Here is a 7856-nt window from a genome sequence, read left to right on the forward strand (position 1 = left end):
TGCAGGTCTCAAGCCAAGATGGTACCCGTTGCCCTGTCCCTGGGCTGCACTCGCAGCCCGCCAGGAGAGAACTGGACCAGCGACTCCCTGCTAGGGGGACCCCGTGCACAGCCAGTTCAGGGGGGCTGGCAGAAAACTCAGCAGCAATTCCTGTCAGACTAACTGGAACCAAAGACTCACCTTTCTGCGTGCTTAGAGAGCAGCCCTCAGAGCTCCAGATTTCAGCTCTTTCTCACTGCCTCATTTGCTAAACCTGCCAAGAGTGAACTTTCCTTCCTGACTCATTGTTTGTTTTCTTGTCAAGTCTACACACGTTTACCGGATCAGGATTTATCTGATGTTCTTCACAGTATTCCAAGCTAACAGCCCCTCGCAGACCCTGCATAACCAGCCAGCATGGGAAACCATTCCACAGCCAGCTTAGCCTTTGTTTGTCAGCCCGCGAGTGTTTGCTTTCTGCACCCCTATAGCAATAGCCCTCTGCAGTCATCAGAGGTCCGTTAAAAGGAGGAGGATCAATCTATTTGCTTAATGTACCCGTTTTGACAAGAGATGCTTCTATCTGGGGGCAGATTTAACAACTGCCCGCCTCCCACACGCACATCCACAACTTCTGAAGACATGAGAATCAGAAAAAAAAGCAGCAAATTTGTAGCAACCTCGTATCGCAGACCTGACTGGCACCGTCTTCTGCTGCCCCACCGCCCTCCCAGCTCCGCAGAGCGCTTCGCTTCCCGCGGCCCGGGGAGGACGGAGCCCCCTGAAGGTGCCACCACTCCTCCTGGCACCGGTGCCAGCAGTGTCTGGCACCACCGGCCGCTGCAGCCTCCAGCACAGGGTCGCAGGAAAGGCATCCCAGGGCTCAGCCTTCAAGCAGCTCCTCACGCTGTGCACACAGGGCAACGCCAAAGGGCTGCAAAAACACCAGACGTTTGAAGTCCCTGGAATCATCCCCATTAGCGGTGATGGTTACACCAGCCCCAGCCCTAGCTGTTGAGGCTGGGGAGATAATGGGGCAGCAGTGCTTCACCTGCAGCACCGATACCTCGCTAAACCCTTTTAACACCGTTCTCATCAGCTCCTCTTCTCGCCCTGCTCCCTTTGCTCATTACCGGTGTTAAGGACACTTAGGCAAGCCTCAGAGGCAGCGATTACACCAACCCCAGAGAACACAAGCACCATCCTCCCTTTCAACAGTTCATTGAGGAGGATGAGTAATAAACAACTTCAGCTGAAACTGGGTTACTTGGAGTTATTTTTGCGCTACGGGAAACAAGCACGTGGCCGTACTCTCTCCACTCGACCTCTTTACGTGCTCTTTACATCAGAAACGAATGGACGCCCTACTTTCTCAGGCATGGGCATGGAGAGCTCTAAGGTGATTTCGCTCTCCGTCCCTTCCAGCTGCACTGCAGGATTGCTGTCTTGTGACAACATCTGGAACCAGGGTGCTCCAGAGCCCATCAAAACTACTGCATAGAAGTAGTACTGCATACTGTATAAAAGGTCTGGGGTTGGGAGTACCGGGAAGGCTCAAGCCCAGCCCACGGGGCCAACTCAGTCTCTGGCTGAGGCCGCCAGGCTGCTGTGAGCAGTGCTGCCCCAGGAGCATCCTGCTCTCCCCTCGGCTCCTGCTCCTTCCCTATCTTGCCTCCCTAGTCTAAACTACAGCATTTTTGCAACAATAATAGCTCAAAATCTTTAAAAATGTCGAGCCTCTCCTGTGAACAGCTTTAGTAACGGAAGGCGGCACAGTCACTTCCCGAGCCCCTCAAGGACGCTCCAGGGTCAGGCACAGCTCTATCTCAGTTCCCCTGCCGAGAGGAGGAACGTCCACCAGCCCCAGCCCCTTCGCTCCCCCAAGTGCTGGGCAGCGTCCCAATGCACAGGCTCATCCCCCACCCTGCCGTGTCCCCCAGGCACCCATGGGAGAGGAGCAGGGGGACGGATGAGGTTTGGGACTGGGTTCAAGCCTTGGCCATTAAGGCAGCCATGCTATTTCCCATCAGCTCTTCAGCAGCATCTGCCACCTCTGGCACTGCTGGGAAGGGACACAGGGAGGGAGCAATGTCCCAGCAGCCAGGGTGCCTCGGCACCTGCCAGCCCCCTCACGTAGCTGTGCACAAAATGGGCACATCAGAAGAGTCTCTACGAAAACACCACCTCCCTGCCAGTGGGCTCGGATGAGTGCAAGCCTTTAAGCTGTAGCCAGCAGCTCAGCCCAGGGTCTCGGTACAGGGGTTGTGCTGAAGTCGCAAGGGCCTGCTTCCTGGTTCACAAAATGAACTCTTCGGGGCAGGAGCTGCACACGTATAGCCTGGCACTGTTTATTTTGAGCTGTTAGCCATTAACAACAAGAGAAACAAGTGGTCATGCAGTGGCTCTTCACAGGTCTGCTTCTGCTCAGCATGAGAATAAGCTGTTTGCTCACCTTGTCTAATTCCTGGGGATGCAGAGAAGCCTGGTGCCCCATCACTGCCACCCTCAGCTGTGGTTGTGGTTTGTAAATGGGAGAGGGACCCCACTATGTCACTGCCTCAGTGAAGCCGACCTTCCTGAACCACCTGCACTCACCCCATGGACCACAGAGAACCATCACGGCCAGGATGCTCATCGCCTCCAGCATGGACCAACACACAGCCAGACCAAGCGCCTCTGGTGGACACAGAGCGATAGCAGCTCCTCTGCTCCATCCACACCGGGTGTACACCATCCCTTCTCTCCGAACTGGGAGTGTGCACTGACATGGACACGAGCGGCTGCGCCACCTGAGCAGAGCACAGGCATACGGAGAAGGGGCCACTGGCCCCAAAAGCCCAGACAACAAGGAAGGGTAGCTGGGATACAGACGGGTTCCATCTGTCCTAATTTCTCATATACAGAGACATGTTTTTAATTTCTGGATAATTTAGTCTCTTCATTTCAGAACAAGCTGAGACATGTGCAATCAGCTGTTCTTTATTTAAAGATAAACACAATATTTTTTCTTTTATTGAGTTTAACACTGGAATGATTTTTTTTTCTCCTTTTCCTTCCTGCAAACAACAGAGACACTTTCTCATGTTACTCTAAAGCAGAGGCTCTTGCTTTGCAAACCTGTAAGCACAGGTCTAAACAGAGTCTCCTCTTTTTCCCAGCGGTCCTGCTCTTCGCAAAGCCAGTCACCCAGCCTGTCTTTACACTGGGATGTTGGCAAGGTGGCAGCCTTTGATCTAATTACCCCGTTATGATGTACGCCTAGAGAAGCCTCCTCTCCTTCCCTGCTGATCCACAGTTTGACATGTGCGTAGGTGAGAAGCACAGTTACAGAGGTGCTCAGCACCTCTCTGCTACGTCAGACCAGTCCAGAATCAGCCCCGCTGCTGCACTGCCACAACACGCTGCTGTGCCACTGCCCCTCTGCTCTAACCCCCTCACCGGCACGGGCTCCCTCCTGTGCCACCTCACACCAGGCAGGAAGATCCTCCTGCTTTCACTGCGTCCTCCTGCGCATCCCCTGGGACTGCAGTGAACATCGGGAGCAGAGAGAAGAGCTGCTCTCCAGTCTGGACTAAGAATAACAATTATGGAGGAAGGTCTGTTGCTCAATCCAGAGGAGTTATTTAACTAAAAGCCTGTTGCCACACGAGTTGTCGTGCCCAGAGTAACATTCTCTTCCAGAAATCAAAGCGATCTGTGCAAACTTCTGGAGCGCGATTTACAGCTGTGAATGTGAAAGCACATTAAATGCCTTTCGGAAGAGAGGTCTAGCCTTGTATTTCGGGCATAAATCGAATCCTAACCGCTGGGGGATAAGGCCAAGCTTCCTGAGGAAGCAAATCTCCCGGGATCTCACGCAACCACAGGATCTCTAGTGCTCTTCTGTGAAAATGCTGGTCCCCATCGATGCCACCAGCTGGGCTGAGGCAAGAGCTGAGCCTACAGGTTTGGTGCAAAGGTCCCACTTTATGCACCCACTAGACATAATCCAAGAGAGCGCAGCAATGGAGCTCTCAGGAACCAACACTAAGCCATTATTAATAAACTATCTTCGCAAAGTCCATTCTCTAGTAGTCCCTTGTATTCACCAGAAGACTAAAAAAAAAGGAAAGCATCCAGCCCCAGTGATGCAGTGCGGGAGCCAAGAGCAGAGACGAGCAACTGACCCAGCCAGCAGCACAGGAGATGGACACCAGGCTGGGCCAAGATGGCCTGAGCTTTCCAAGGTCTCGTTATTCCACCCTGTGCTCTTACCTCGGATTTTTAAGGCCAATGTTACCCAAAGGCTTATGAGAAACCCACTGCTGAGGCAGGAGCATCATGGTGCTGCAGTACCACGGAAGTCTGCTGCAGACCCGACTCTTCTCCATGCCGTGAGATCGGCCACGAGCAGGAGAGGGAAGCACCTCAAAATGTGGTGATGGTCTTTTAAAACAGTTCACTTATAACTTCTTGTCATCCTGAAAACTGGCAAGAAACCTGCATTGGCCTGGAGACATGCCTCTGGTGCAAGACTAATCCGCAGCAGGTCAGAACATGGGACGATAATGCACATGGAGGGTGGCTGGGAGGGAATCGGAACAGACTGCACAGCAGTTTGGCTCTTGACCCTCTAGGAACTATGCCAGATACTGTGTGGGTTTCTTCGTTAAGCTCTTGGCTATTTAAAGACAGTCCCATCAGGAACAAAGCCCGAGGCATCCCAAAGTCCTGCGCTGCCAGGAACACTGCGCAGAGGCAGCTCTGAACTGGCCATCAGATCTCATGCAACCTTGGAGGGATGAGGAACATCTACCATTTTTTGGGAGTGGGTGCAGGGGACACAAAAATGACTCTCTTCCTGGATGGGATGGGACAACAGGAACCCCTGGTCTGCCAATCGATCTGGAAGAGTGTTGTGTTTGAAGCATCCTTCTGTTTCAGCAACAAGGTGGTACCATGAGGACCAGACCCTACTCCTAACTCGCCCGAGCCATCCCAACCATGCAGAGTGATGTCCCACCTGCCTGTGCTGAGAAAGCCAAGATCTGTGCTGAGGTGGATGCACTTTTTCTTTACCAAATCTTTGTTATTGTAGGAGAAAGCAGAATTAGAGGGAGGAGGAGTCCTCCTCACAGGCTGCAGGTGTGTCTGGCAGCAGAGGAGGAGCAGCATTTCTCACTGGGGCAGAGAGCCCCAGCCCTCTGCACCCCTCAGCATTTGACACCAGAGTGGGGTGTCAGCAAGGGAGACAAACGCCAGGTCTGATTACCCTGATGCCCTGAGCCTGGGCATCCTGCAAGTGAGGAAGCCAACATCAGAGCCGAAGAATCTGCAGGGTGCATTTTAGAGCTGGCCTATATATAACCCAGACATCTTGAGAGTCCATAAATCGAAAGTGCTGACAGAAAAAGATCGAGAACTTATTCGTGTCTTTGCTGTTAACTCTTCCAGCATCCTTTGGGAAGAACTGGTTGGACTTGAGCTTGCAAAACCCTTCAAATCTGCCAAACATTTTATCAAAGCAGGAGCGAGCTGCTCTACTGGGAACAAGTGAATCCCTCAGCGTGTTCCAAAAGGGAAGAGGAATCCAAGTCATAACTCCTTGGGTTTCTTTTTAAATCTTTTCCCTTTCTAAGCCCTTAGAAGGCAGCGTACGTCTATAAAACCACCTCAGATATCCCTGAATTACTGCCAAATAACTTCAGTATGTATGAGGCAAAGAATACGGTGAAAGAAAACCTCCACGTCCAGCTGTTCTCTAGGCCCCCGGTTTGTGCTGCTCTTCAGCAACCTGTCCACTGCTTCTCCCACCCGTCTGTCGGAGGCTGCTGGTTTACATCAGTAACAGGAAGGTAACAGAGGCAGAAGAAAAGGTTTCTTTTCTCAGTGGGGAAGTTTTATGATCTGCTGTTGTAGAAAGTCCACAAAGGTGACCTAAGAGATGCATTTTATGAACTTTAAAACATGAGCAGACACTGAAGTATCCGCTTTCAATATTGCTCCTCGACTCTAAGAGGGAAAGATCTGGATGGAAAATCACCAAGAGTCAGGGCAGAAATCATCACCCACAGCTGTCCTGCACTCGGTATTTGTAAAGGAGTATGATTTATTGCCTATTCCCCAAAATAGACTCTACCCCTGTACCTCAGGGTAACATAAGATGAAACCTCACCCTTGGGCAGGTCCCCCACTGCTGCCACTCCTCACAGCTTCCCTCCATGGGCTTGTCCAGGGGAAAGGCAAAGGGCTGCTGCTGCCACTGACCCTAATGTGCCCAAACACTTCTAACCCTTTGCGATACCTCGAGGTTTAAAAACTAAGAGGCAGAAATACCATTTAAATTGACGACAAAACACAATCAGGAGAGGGACAACCACCACAGCACATGAACGGGGGCAGCAGGAGCTGGGCTGCCGCCTCTTCCTCAGCAGCCATCGCCACGCAGGATGGAGCCCACCCCAGTGGCTCCACCCAGGGATCTGCTGCTCCACACAGTGCATTTCATCAGCAGTTTATCCAACAGAGCGAGCCAAGACTCCACTTACTATAAATCAACAATAACTTGCTGACTTAAACAAGCATCTGCTATTTATTCTGGCTGCACAAGCCAATCCCTTTGGCCTCACACAGAACGGCTGTATAGCAGAGACGTATCTGTGAATGATTTACTTGGGAAAAACAAGCCAGGCTTATTATCTATTAATATTATTTGAGCACCCTATTGTGGTAACAGGATGCTGTTGTTCTCCACAGCACAGCCCCAACTCTTCCAAACCAGTGCTGCCAACTTCTCCTGGCACGCATGATGAAGGAACACACAACTGAAAGCGTGCAGAACTGAGCCAGAATTAATCTAGACAGTGTCCCGACACTGGCAGGTGAGCATCCATCAGCCTGGGACCTTCCTTCCACAGAGGGGTGACATAAGGCACGGGAGGGGAAGGTCACAGTGAGACAAGTCAGAGTCAGAAGCCTCCACCATTCCCATTGCTGGGCTCCAGCAGGGAGCCATGGTGCCTCCCTCTGCAGGGGTGCCACAGCCTGTGACACTGACAGCCGTCAGCATGCTGGCGCACCAAACAAATAGTGTCAGCACCAAGGAAGAATGGTGATTTGTACTGGTTCACCACTCCAGAAAACCAGTCCGAGGTGTGATTTACAGGCGCATTACGTCACTGAACAGTTAGGCTTCCACCGCAGAGACTGACTCTGCTGCCAAGGCATCATGACTCTTAACTGCAGCTGGAAACCAGACTTTGCTGACCCACAGCCCGAGAAAACTGCTGGCCTAGGTCTTCCTGCATGCTAATTACCAAGGAAAGATGGTGCAAGGACCTTGCTGTTGAGAAGGAACTTCTGGGCTCACACTTGTCTCTGGACAGCCTGGCACTACAGAGCTGGATGTGAAGGAGAAGTTGCTTTCTTGATGACTGGGAAGAAGGATCGCGGACACAAGGTCAGAGCACGGCTCTTGATGGACAAGACAGCTTTGCCATTTTACAGGTACGAGAGAAGTGACTCTCTGGAAGGGATACGATTGGGAGTTGTGGGTCTGAGATGGCAGGAGGGCTGGTGGAACTTAAAGTATCCTTGAGAGTCAAGAAGAGAAGCAGGAAGTGACAGCTCTGGGGTCTCACTAGGTCACTAAGACAATCAGACATCGAAAAGATTGTGTTTTGGCAAACTGGTTTGGCTACCTTTTGAGTGCAATTTGTAACGTGGAATGACAAATATAGGACAAAGAAACCAATTTATGCCTCAATTTTCTCCTGCACTAGTTAAGAGACCTCAGAAACCCACCACTCTTTGTCCCCACCACTCTTGCCTCAGTCCCCTGGGCTTGGTAGCTCCCCAAAGCAAAGCTGCTGAACCTCTTTCAGCAAGAGGAAAAAATA

The 7856-nt window shown here is 51.6% G+C and overlaps 1 protein-coding gene across 1 annotated transcript in view; it reads right to left on the reverse strand.

Annotated features, from left to right (window-relative positions):
• LOC104489938 (androgen receptor-like) overlaps positions 1 to 7856 on the reverse strand; it is a gene marked incomplete at its 5' end in the record, with an annotated part of 14257 nt that overhangs the window by 6001 nt on the left and 400 nt on the right. The gene's annotated exons all lie outside the window — the stretch shown is intronic.

Source organism: Buceros rhinoceros, unplaced genomic scaffold (genome assembly GCF_000710305.1).
Source record: "Buceros rhinoceros silvestris isolate BGI_N320 unplaced genomic scaffold, ASM71030v1 scaffold25422, whole genome shotgun sequence".
Lineage (NCBI taxonomy): Eukaryota > Metazoa > Chordata > Aves > Bucerotiformes > Bucerotidae > Buceros > Buceros rhinoceros.